Source organism: Myodes glareolus, chromosome 12, assembly GCF_982192425.1.
Source record: "Myodes glareolus chromosome 12, mMyoGla1.1, whole genome shotgun sequence".
Lineage (NCBI taxonomy): Eukaryota > Metazoa > Chordata > Mammalia > Rodentia > Cricetidae > Myodes > Myodes glareolus.
This window is the reverse complement of record NC_142037.1, coordinates 56,208,064-56,221,504: the sequence shown is the minus strand read 5'-3', so window position 1 is coordinate 56,221,504 and position 13,441 is coordinate 56,208,064.

Here is a 13,441-nt window from a genome sequence, read left to right as displayed (position 1 = left end):
GAGCAGAGTAGGTGGATATTTGATCCCTTCTTATAGTACGAGGCCGTTTATATGTTGCTGGCTGCTCAGCCCTGAATTAATCTCACAGAAATTGTATTAATTACTATGCTCCTTGGCCTATTAAATTATGCATATTTCTAACTCACTCTTACCTCTTAAATTAACCCATTTCTATTATTTTATATTTTATTATGAGGCTCATGGCCTACCAGCAAGGTTCCAGCATGTCAGTCTCTAGTGGCAGCTCCATGGCTTCTTCCTGACCCCGCCTTCCTTCTCCCAGCATCCAGTTTAATTTTCCCTGCCTACCTCTCTTCTGCCCAAGACAGTCCTTTATTAATCAATGGTACTCACAGCATACAGAGGGGAATCCCACATAAACTTCTGTTTTAAAGTATTTTTACATGGAAATTGCATTTTTGACATTGTCTTGGACTTGAGATGGTGAGTATGAACGGAGTATATTTCTTCTCAGCCTGCCTATATTTTGTACCATCACATCCCGAATGTTTGTTATGGTGGCCTAATTGAGAGGATTCCCAGGACAAGGTAGTTGTCGAGTGACTTTTCCATGGGACAACGTAACATGATGTGAAGGGATCCATATGTTTAAGGGTGGTGATCAACACAGAATATTCAACTCATGAAATTTAGAAGACAACCATTGGTTGTGAAACAAGGACACTAAGGTTTAGAATTGTCATGTGAGCTGGATTTTTCTACTCGCCACTGCTCTGTGTGATCAGTTTAAATGTGTTTTCTTCAGAATACTTAATTTAGTGGAACATTGGGAATGAGAAAAGACACTGATTGTCTATGATTTGTATGAAATTATCAAAAGAAAGCTGGTATCTAAGAAGGAACTGGAATTAGTACAAGCAACCGGGTAGCAGGAAAACACAGAAAATAAAAATATAAAACATTGTGGTCTGAAACAACCCTGTAAACGCTACAGATCTAATGCAAACTATTGGAAAACATAATCATTTTGGGGAACGAACTGAGTTCTGATTTTCAAAAAGAGAATTCAATTGAATTTACATCAATTTTGAATCAAAGTATGCTAAATCATTCTGGAGACAAGGGAAAGAAATCGTGATTAAAATGGTGCTTCACTAAATGCGGATCTTCCTTTAAATTAGACGTGGAGCACCATAGGATAATCAACTTAAAATTAAAAGTACAATATATATGCAAAAATGGATAATCAGCAAATATTATATGTATTTTAAAAATAGTCTTTTAATACATCTTCTTGTCCTCTTGGTATAAATTATGGACTTGCTCCAGACTTTCATTGCTAGTTATATATTTAGTCTGAAAGTATGTTTTAAAAAATATGCTTTTAGCGGCATAAAATCTCAAAGTGTGTCTAAGGTAAGAAAAATGTCAGATATATTAGATATTAGTATAAATATGGCTATTGAGTTTCAACCATTGCTTGTATAAAGTATTTATTTTATCTTCACTAATTAATTAAAATTGGAAGCAAAACTGGATATTCTTATATAGAATTTTATTTTTTGAATAATTAACAATTGTGCCTTCTCAAATTTCTCAGATTTCTCAAATATGTATCATTTTAATGATAAGAATACTTACAATAAATTCCTTTCTAATTTTTAATATATAGCTCATTCTTCTCTCTATATAAGCTTGTTTTATATAGGAGATCTGGAAATTTTCTTTATCAAACTATAATTATAAATGGATTAATTTGCACACCACAATCCTATAGACTGGGTAGGTGGTTTGCTATCGCATGATTTCAACCTTAAATTCTTCCATAAAGTGAAATAATTCAATGTTTTCTTTCATTACATGAATTGCTTCATTTATTGTAATATCCTCAAGGTTTATCTATGTTATCATAATAAAACTGCTAGTTTCTTTGTAAAAGCTAAGTAGTATTCCACAGAGTATACATGCAACATGTTTAATTTTATTGGAAGTTATTAGTATTTACTTTAAATTATCACATTTAATTGCATATATTTAAAAAGTTCATGAAATGTGAAATTCACATTTTCTTTATTCGTTTATCAGTATTTTCTTTCATTTCATCGATATTACAGTTATGAGTAAACATGAAAATGCAGATGTCTTTTTGAAATACTGATTTCATTTTCTTTGTATATAAACCCAAATGAATTTTTTGAGGAACTCCCATACTAATTTTCAAAATGGTTGTATTAAATATATTTTGCCACCAATAGTGCTCATGGGTACTTTTTTCTTCCTCTTTTGATATTCACTGTTCTAACATGGGTTTTGTTTCTTAAGGTTTTTAAAGCATATGCTGGTATATATATTATATATAAAATATTTGCACTAATTTTTTGAGAATTTTATACAGTGAAGACATCAGGGAAATATTAGGGGTCAAGTTAGGACAGTAATGGTAAAGAGTACAGTAGAATACAAGACATCTGACATGACGTGGAGAATGGGAAAGATGGTTGGTCTCAGAGTGGGGAACAGAGATAAAAATATATGGAAGGAGGAAGCAGATTTAAATTACTATAAGGATTCCTGGAAAGGTCACTATAGTCATAATATTAATTACCTACTCCAAATAAATCACATGTATGTCAGTAAATAGTTTAGATAAAATTTTCTTACCTAGGCTGATAATACTCCACCTAAGAGACAAAGACCATTTGACAAAATCCCACAAACCAGACAATGGAAGTTCACTTTTGAATTGTTGTTTAGAATTGTCTAAGGGACTCCCAAAACATTGCAGTCTATTGCTATTGTCCTTAGTAGCTCCAAGAAAGTAGAAGATAAATCAGTATTCGTGAAGATCGCATGATGTTCAGACACAGTATACAGAGTTCCATGATCTAGAATTGACATGAAGGTCTTCTCACTTAGGTTTAGATTTCATGGACCCAGAAGGTGCCATGCACAATTCAAAAGCAGGAAACGATCAACCACAACACTTAGCAACAACACACGATGACCTTAAAAGTGTAGTAGTGGCATGAAGGTATTTCATTTTACTTAGATTTTATTTTTCTTTAATTGATTTTTTAAATACACTTTAGTCTGATTATGCTTTCCCACACTCTATCAATATCATTGAGGTTCTGTCCACCTCCTCTAGGATCAGGATTCACTTCCATTTTGTCTACCAAAAGAAATCAAAGAGACACCTAAGGGATGATAATAAAATATAATAAGATCAAGCAAAAAGAAACAAATTGGACTAGAACAAAACAAAGTAAACAAAGAAACAAGAAATACAAAACAAAACGGGAAGAGACACATGAATGTCACAAGAAATAGTTAGAGACACAAAGTTCTGTTTTCTCATGTTCAGGAATGCTCTAGAAACATAAAACAAGGAGCCATAATATATATGCAGAAGACCTTTAGGTAAAGTAAATAATAATAGTGATGGTGATGATGATGGTAGTGGTGATGATAATGATAGTGAAAATAAAATTAATTGTAATTTGATTTAAATTAAAAGAAGATAGAACTAAAGCTTTGGCACAGCTTTATGGGATAAAGAATCTCCGAAGATTTTACTAAGTTGGTTTGCTGTTGGCTATTTACTGTTGGGCATGGATACTATGCATAAGTGTATGTTGTTGAAACTCACTTAGAGAAAACTAAATTTTTATTTGTAAGTTATTATCAGTTGATGATAACTTCTGGGTTGGTATCAGGACATCTGATCACTTTTTTCAATTCTAGGACCCAAGATGGTGCAGAACCATGCAAAGCCTATGCAGGCTGCCTCAGTTTCTTTGACATCATACGAGTATTCATCCTTCTGTGTCTAGAAATCCTTGTTTCCGTTGAGACCTCCATCCCCTTTGGATCTTATTCTTATTCTGCTTCCTCTTCTGTGGTGTAGAAGGAGCGACGGCAGGCTGCGCTCCAGCCGAACAGCTAGCTTTACCCGAAATAATTACACGGAAACTGTATTCATTTAAACACTGCCTGGCCCATTAGTTATAACCTCTTCTTGGCTAGCTCTTATATATTCATTAAACCCATTTCTATTAATGCATATTGCCACTTGACTGTGGCTTACCAGGATGAGTCTAACCAGCGTCCATCTCGTAGAGGAGAGCTATGGCGTCTAACTCACTTCCCTTCTTCCCAACATTCTGTTCTGTCTTCCCTGCCTACCTATGTTCTGACCTATCAGGCTAAGCAGTTTTCTTTATTACTTAACCAATGAAACAACAGATAGATAGAAGACCCACCTATATCACTGTGGGGTTTCTGAGCAATACAAGAAGGGATGTAATGGAGACATTACAGATTAATGCTTCCCAGGTCTCTCACTATACAGATTGTATGGCTGTGGGTATTTGTATTTGTTTCCATCTGCTGCCAGAAGAAACTACTTTGATGATGACTGAGGAAGTCATTGATCTATGAATATGGCAGAAGGCCATTTTATTGCTATGTTCCTCTTAAGTAGAATAGTAGTATATGATTTTACCCTTTGTCCCTGGGCTATCTAGTCTTATAACCTTTGTCACCCAAGAAGCATCAGATATGACTTTCACCTAATGGAGTAGACCTAAAAGCAAACTACATATTGATTGGCTCATCCCACAAGTGCAACCATTACCCTAGCTTTGTTACTGTCTTTCAGGCAGGGCACCATTATTAATCAAAGGGTTTGTAATTGGGTTGGTGTTTACACTTCTCCTTTGGTATAGTGCAGAGTACATTCCAGTGTAATGAACTGTAGTCAGTAGTTGTGAAGGCCTAAGCATCAGCTGTATTTCAACATGTTCAATGAGTTGTATTAGTGTTATCTTCAGCAATGTGTCATGTCCACTAGTTTGTGGGGAGCAGCTTATAGACATGGAGAATTTTACTTCTCCCAGAGAGCACATATGGAACCCCTTTGGACAAAAACTAAAATTTTGTTTTAAATAACATAGTGAGTTCAATTCATGCTGCCCATACATTCCTCGGGGTTGGGACATCTCCTACAGCTTGGTTGATCTATCAGTGGGCATATCCTTAAGAAACTAGCCCTCACTCTCCCAGAAGTTATCAACTGCCTAGATCATCACTCTTGCATAAAGAATGGCAACTAGTGTTCCCCTTTCCCAACCTAGGTTGGAATGTTTGATTAGCGTGATTTTGTACAAGCAATCACAGCTTCTGTACATTCATGAGTGCAGCATTTACGTCATGGCCAGCTGACAGTTGCACTCAGGTTATCCAAAACATTTGGCCCTAACAAATTTTGTTTCTTTAATAGTCTCTGAGCCTTTGGGTGAAGGCATGTCCCATTTGTGGCTGAGTACCCTTTCTTCTTTACACCTTGATCAGTTGTGAGATTCTGTGTTAATAACTCTTCACTACATGAAAAAAATTCTCTGATGAGTTTGGAGAATTGAATTTAGTAGCTTTAATCCAGAGACATTTGAACTCCACAGCCATGGGTGCATGGGCAGATATATCCTACCAGACGTATTTCTTCCTGTGGAATAGACCTTACAATAAATCAGAGGGTGTTGCCCCCAACTCAGTCCTGCCACTAGAGACTCCAAGAATATTTTGTTCCACCAGTTATTTTTGTGGTTCAAAGAATAAACAGCAGGTTGAGACCCTTGATGATTTTTCCCCCATTAGCTTATGGGTTCTATGAAATCTAGCCACCCAAGAGGGCATTAAATACATTATAGTAAGTTGTATAACCAAAATCTGGAAAGATAAACCTTACATGTTATATCTCACTAGTGTAGATCTTAGGTTTGAGTCACTAGTTTTGTGTGTTTCATTTAGAGTATGTGTTGAATCTAGGAAGCTATAAAGGAATCGTTGGTGGAGAAGAAGAAAAGAGATATTAAGTGAAGATAAAGAACCCAGGAGGTATGAAGGGTAAGGAGTCATCCTGAAAAGATGTTTAAATGAAGAGAAAGATGTGAGGATGGAGCATGAAGGAAGTGGGTAATTAAGAAGAATGTTTGAAAAGCCACAGGGAAAGTTAACACGAAGAAATTTTACACACACACACACACACACACACACACACACACACACACGAGTTTCATTGAAGCTATCCTACAAAGAGAATTTTACTCCTCCTAGAAAGCACAGGTTGACAAATAAAAGCACAGTATCAGATGTGGGAAATGTCCAGTGAGTTTTTGGTCAGGGTCATACTGGAAATCTGCAAAGTAATATAAATTATTAATATTGAACTTTCCAGCAGTACTTTATGACAAGAATCTAGTGCTAAATATAAAACACACATTGGGCAAAGGACATTGGGTTTTATGACAGGGTGGAGGTGTTAGTTCATTGTCATTTTCTACTGGTAGTTCCCTAAAGATTAATGACACTGAGATTATCAGACACTGACTTCTGGCAAGGAAGCTGGCAGGCTAACTGCAGATTACATCTCCTTCATCCCTCCAAGTCCAATACCCCAGTTTCATCCCCAGATCTGCAACAGAACACCTCCAGTGGATTCTTCCCACCTCTTCACACAGATCCTCCCTGCCTAACCTTTTTTCTCCCACTTGCTGCTTTCTTCCAGCCCTGAACTCCTTTAGAAACTCTGGTTATGGAAACAGTTAGACTAACATCAGATCTTACCTCTTCCTGATCACTAGCTAGTAGTAGACCACCTGCCCAGGCCTCCTATTCTCCCATGCCACATCTCTAGTATGCAACACAGATCTTAAGCTGTTAGTCTCCCTTTCCCCAACTCTTGCTTAATCCTACTATCTAAATCCAGCAGGAAGTCCCTTGGAATTCACAGTCCATGCCAGCCAGGGAAGCAGAAAGGCTAAATCCGTGCTTTAACCCTTCTTTCTGTGCTTCCAAATCCAATCGCCCAGTCGCACCCCCAACTCTGCAGCAGAACAGCTCCTATAACCTCCCTTCTGTCCCTGATCTCATTTCCAGTAGATCCATCCAATCATCCTCCTCCAAGAAAATCTCCAAACTTGCGGCTCCCTCCAAGCTCCCAAGTCCAGTAGCCACTCTCTGTGACCCCACAGACCACTCCTGCTGATGAAGCACTTTGCGCTACTGCAAATTGACAAATCTCATTCTTATCCTCCAATTCAAATCTAACAATCATATCCTCATCCTGCATGAGAATTCTGTCCCCTCCTGAACCCATCTCCATGGTATCCTTACAGACCTTATCCTGCAAAATTCCTTCCCCAACTTATTGCTTTACCTCCACTCTCAAATGCAACAGGCACTCCATGGAAACCCACATGCCACTCAGAGGAGGGAGACAAGTAGATAACTACAGATTTTTCACCTCTCTCTATTTCTCCAACTTCAATCCTCCAGTATCATGCTCTTTAGCATACCTTCTGCTGCAATCTCTCCTCACTCACTAGCCCAGGAACTAACTAACAGCTTCTAATAGAACAAGCTTTCCTCTTTCTTATGTTGCTGCTCCACCAATACTAGCACTTACCCATTCCTAAGTATAGTACCCAATACCCAGAAACACATTACATCTGCAACCTAATCTTCTAGTTCCTACACATACCAGGATCCTGAGAAATATTATAGGTGACACAAAGCCTCAACGTCCTTCCAATAAGATAGAAAACAGAAACTAAGGAACAAAATACCCACCCAACAAAGATAAGATCAGATAATAGTACTAAAATTACAATCTCTTCGATGCCAGATACTAAGATACCAGTATAAAAATGCAATTAATAACAGCCAGAATACTGTGGCTCTAGTGCCCTAAGACCCTACTATTGCAGGTCTTGGGTAATTCAATATACATAAATCAAAATAAAAAGACCTGAGCCTGCCTGCCTGTCCGGGAAGGGAGCACAGCCCTTCCCCACTCAGCTTCTGCGGCAGGGTCTTCGGTGTTCCAAGGGACCCCTCCCCTCCCCCCACTGCTGTGGGCCCTTTGTCTCCTGGGTCCTGGGAAAACCAGCTAGTCCTGTTGCACTGCTTAGGAGTTCTTCCCAGAGAGGTGAGTGGGTGCTCACCTGGGCAGCCTGCCTGCTAGGGAAGAGAGCACAGCCCCCCCCCCAGCTTCTGCGGCAGGGTCTTCGGTGTTCCAAGGGACCCCTCCCCTCCCCCCACTGCTGTGGGCCCTTTGTCTCCTGGGTCCTGGGAAGACCAGCTAGCCCTGTTGCACTGCTGAGGCGCTCTTCCCAGAGAGCTGAGTGGGTGCTAGGCTGGGCAGCCTGCCTGCCTGTCCGGGAAGGGAGCACAGCCCTTCCCCCCTCAGCTTCTGCGGCAGGGTCTTCCCTGTTCCAAGGGACCCCTCCCCTCCCCCCACTGCTGCGGGCCCTTTGTCTCCCGGGTCCTGGGAAGACCAGCTAGCCCTGTTGCACTGCTGAGGAGTTCTTCCCAGAGAGGGCTGAGGAGCTCTATCCAGAGAGTGCTGTGAAGTCCAGAGAGTGCTGAGGAGTTCTATCCAGAAAGTGCTGAGGAGTTTCATCCAGAGTGGAGGAGATGGGCAGGCGCCAATGCAAGAATTCCTCCAACAACCTGAAAGGCAACATGACATCGCCAGAATCCAGGGAGCTCGAAACTAGAAGAATTGAACACCCTACTCCAGAAGAAATAGAAGAAATCGATTCTAAGCGCTTCTTTATGAAAATAATAGAAGAACTAAAACAGGAGGTGAAAATCTGCCATAAAGAAATGGAAGATAAGTATAACAAAAAAATTGAGGAAATGAGCAAAGAAATGGAAGAGAAATATACCAAAAAGTTTGAAGAAATGAGTAAATCCGTAAATGAAATTCTGGGAAACCAAGAAAAAACAATCAAACAGGTAATAGAAACAGTTCAAGATTTGAAAACTGAAATGGAGTCAATGAAGAAATCACAAACCGAGGGCCGGCTGGCTATGGAAAATCTGGGTAAACGAACAGAGACTTCAGAAACAAGCTTAACCAATAGAATACAAGAGATAGAAGAAAGAATCTCAGACTCTGAGGACACCATAGAGAAATTAAACACTCTGACCAAAGAAAACAGCAAATCCAACAAATTCTCTTCACAAAACATTCAGGAACTGTGGGAAACAATAAAAAAACAAAATCTAAGAATAATAGGAGTAGAAGAAGGAGAAGAATTGCATTTCAAAGGTCCAGAAAATATACTCAACAAAATTATAGAAGAAAACTTTCCCATCCTAAAGAACGATATTCCTATGAAGGTTCAAGAAGCATACAGAACACCGAATAGACTGGATCAGAAAAAAACATCCCCTCATCATATAATAATCAAAACACAAAGTATTCAGACTAAAGAAAGGATATTGAGAGCTGCAAAGGAAAAAGGTCAAGTAACTTATAAAGGTAAACCTATCAGACTTACACCAGACTTCTCGATGGAAACCATGAAAGCGAGAAGGTCCTGGATAGAGGTACTGCAGAAACTAAGAGACAATGGATGCAAGCCCAGACTACTTTACCCAGCCAAGCTATTGTTCACTATCAATGGAGAAAACAAAATATTCCAGGATAAAAACAAATTTAAACAATACGTAGCTACTAATCCAACCTTACAGAGAATACTAGAAGGAAAATCACAACCCAAGGAATCCAACATTCCCAACACTGCCTACATTAACTCAGACATCTAGTGACCCTTCACAAGCACAACTCAAAGAAGGAAAACACATACACGCTACTACCCAAAAAAATGACAGGAGTCATCGATCACTGGTCATTAATATCACTTAATATCAATGGTCTCAACTCACCTATAAAGAGGCACAGACTTAGAGATTGGATACGAAAACAGGATCCAACATTCTGCTGTGTACAAGAAACACACCTCAACCACAAAGACAGACACCTACTCAGAGTAAAGGGTTGGGAAAAGGTTTTCCAAGCAAATGGACCTAAGAAACAAGCGGGTGTGGCCATTCTAATATCTAACAAAATCGACTTCAAACTAAAATCAATCAGAAGAGATGGAGATGGACATTTCATACTCATAACAGGAACAATTCATCAGGAAGAAGTCTCAATCTTGAATATCTATGCCCCTAATATAAAGGCACCCACATATGTAAAAGAAACTCTTCTAGAACTCAAGGCAGTCATCAAACCACACACACTAATAGTAGTAATAGTAACTCCTCTCTCACCAATGGACAGGTCGAACAGACAGAAACCTAACAGAGAAATAAGAGATTTATTGGAGGTACTGAATCAAATGGACTTAACAGACATCTATAGAACATTCCACCCAAATAGGAAAGAGTATACCTTCTTCTCTGCAGCTCATGGAACCTTCTCGAAAATTGACCACATACTTGGTAACAAAGCAAACTTCCACAGATACAAAAAAAATATTAGTAACCACCTGTGTCTTGTCAGATCACCATGGATTAAAATTAGAATTCAACAACAATGGTACCCCCAGGAAGCCAACAAACTCATGGAAGTTGAACAGTCAACTACTAAATCACCCCTGGGTCAAGGAAGAAATAAAGAAAGAAATTAAAGTCTTCCTTGAATATAATGAAAACAAAGACACAACGTATTCAAACCTATGGGACACAATGAAAGCAGTGCTAAGAGGAAAGTTCATAGCACTAAGTGCCCACCTAAAGAAAACAGAGAAAGCACACATTGGAGACTTAAAAACACACTTGAAAGCTCTAGAAAAAAAAGAAGCTGATTCACCCAGGAGGAGTAGAAGACTGGAAATAATCAAACTGAGGGCTGAAATCAACAAAATAGAAACACAGAAAACAATTCAAAGAATCAATGAAGCAAAAAGCTGGTTCTTGGAGAAAATTAACAAGATTGACAAACCCCTATCCAAACTAATCAAACGGCAGAGAGAGAACTTGCAAATTAATAGGATCAGAAATGAAAAGGGGGACATAACCACAGACACAGAGGAAATTCAGAGAATCATTAGATCTTACTACGAAAGTTTATATGCCACAAAGTTGGAAAATGTAAAAGAAATGGACATTTTTTTAGATAAGTACCATATACCAAAGTTGAACCAAGACCAGGTGAACAATCTAAATAGACCTGTTAGTCGTGAAGAACTAGAAGCTGTTATCAAAAATCTCCCTACCAAAAAAAGTCCAGGACCAGATGGTTTCAATGCAGAATTCTACCAGAACTTCCAGGAAGAGCTAATTCCTATACTCCTTAATGTATTCCACAATATAGAAAAAGAAAAGTCACTGCCAAACTCCTTTTATGAAGCTACAGTCACCCTAATACCAAAACCACACAAAGACACAACCAAGAAAGAGAATTACAGGCCAATCTCACTCATGAACATCGATGCGAAAATTCTCAATAAAATACTGGCAAACCGAATCCAAGAACACATTAGAAAAATTATCCATTATGATCAAGTAGGCTTCATCCCAGAGATGCAGGGCTGGTTCAACATATGCAAATCTATCAATGTAATCCATCATATAAATAAACTGAAAGAAAAAAACCATATGATCATTTCATTGGATGCTGAAAAAGCATTTGACAAAATTCAACACCCATTTATGATAATGGTGTTGGAGAGACTGGGGATACAAGGATCATACCTAAATATAATAAAAGCAATATACATCAAGCCGACAGCTAACATCAAATTAAATGGAGAGAAACTCAAAGCCTTTCCACTAAAATCAGGAACACGACAAGGCTGTCCACTCTCTCCATACCTCTTCAATATCGTGCTTGAAGTTCTAGCAATAGCAATAAGACAACATAAGGGGATCAAGGGGATTCGAATTGGAAAGGATGAAGTTAAACTTTCGTTATTTGCAGACGATATGATAGTGTACATAAGCGACCCCAAAAACTCTACCAAAGAACTCCTACAGCTGATAAACACCTTTAGTAATGTGGCAGGATACAAGATCAACTCCAAAAAATCAGTGGCACTCCTATACACAAAGGATAAAGAAACGGAGAGGGAAATCAGAGAAACATCACCTTTCACGATAGCCACAAAGAGCATAAAATATCTTGGGGTTACTCTAACCAAGGATGTGAAAGACCTATTTGACAAGAACTTTAAGCCTTTGAAAAGAGAAATTGAGGAGGATACCAGAAAATGGAAAGACCTCCCCTGTTCTTGGATTGGGAGAATCAACATAGTAAAAATGCAATTCTACCAAAAGCAATCTACAGATTCAATGCAATCCCCATCAAAATTCCATCAAACTTCTTCACAGACCTTGAGAGAACAATAATCAAGTTTATATGGAAAAACAAAAAACCCAGGATAGCCAAAACAATCTTGTACAATAAAGGAACTTCTGGAGGCATTACTATCCCTGACTTCAAACTCTATTACAGAGCTACAGTATTGAAAACAGCTTGGTATTGGCACAAGAACAGAGAAGTCGACCTATGGAATCGAATAGAAGACCCAGATACTAACCTTCAAACCTATGAACACCTAATTTCTGACAAGGGAGCTAAAGGTATACAATGGAAGAAGGAAAGCGTCTTTAACAAATGGTGCTGGCATAACTGGTTGTCAACCTGTAGAAGAATGAAAATAGATCCATATCTATCACCATGCACAAAACTCAAGTCCAAATGGATTAAAGACATCAACATCAATCTGTCCACTTTGAACCTGATAGAAGAGAAAGTGGGAAGTAGTCTACAAGATATAGGCACAGGAGGCCTCTTCCTAAGTAGGACCCCAGTAGCACAGACAATAAGAGAAACAATGAATAAATGGGACCTGCTGAAACTGAGAAGCTTCTGTAAAGCGAAGGACACTGTCAATAAGACAAAAAGGCTGCCTTCTGAGTGGGAGAAGATCTTCACCAACCCCTCATCAGACAAAGGTCTGATCTCCAGAATATACAAAGAACTCAAGAAACTAGACACTAAAACTCTAATTAACCCAATTAAAAAATGGGGTACTGATCTGAACAGAGAATTCACAACAGATGAACTTCGAATGGCCAGAAGACACTTAAGGTCATGCTCAACCTCCTTAGCGATCAGGGAAATGCAAATCAAAACCACTTTGAGATACCATCTTACACCTGTCAGAATAGCTAAAGTTAAAAACACCAATGATAGACTATGCTGGAGAGGATGTGGAATGAGGGGAACACTCATCCATTGTTGGTGGGAATGCAAACTTGTGCAGCCACTGTGGAAATCAGTGTGTCGGTTTCTCAGGAAACTGGGAGTCAGCCTCCCTCAGGACCCAGCAATTCCTCTCTTGGGAATATACCCTAGAGATTCCCGAACATACTACAAAAGCGTGTGTTCAACTATGTTCATAGCAGCACTATTTGTAATAGCCAGAACCTGGAAACAGCCTAGGTGCCCCTCAATAGAAGAATGGTTAAAAAAGTTGTGGAACATGTACACATTAGAGTTTTACTCAGCGGTAAAAAATATTGAAAATTCATATTTTCAATAACATCTTGAATTTTGCATGCAAATGGATGGACATAGAAAACGCTTTACTGAGTGAGGTAAGCCAGACCCAAAAAGAGG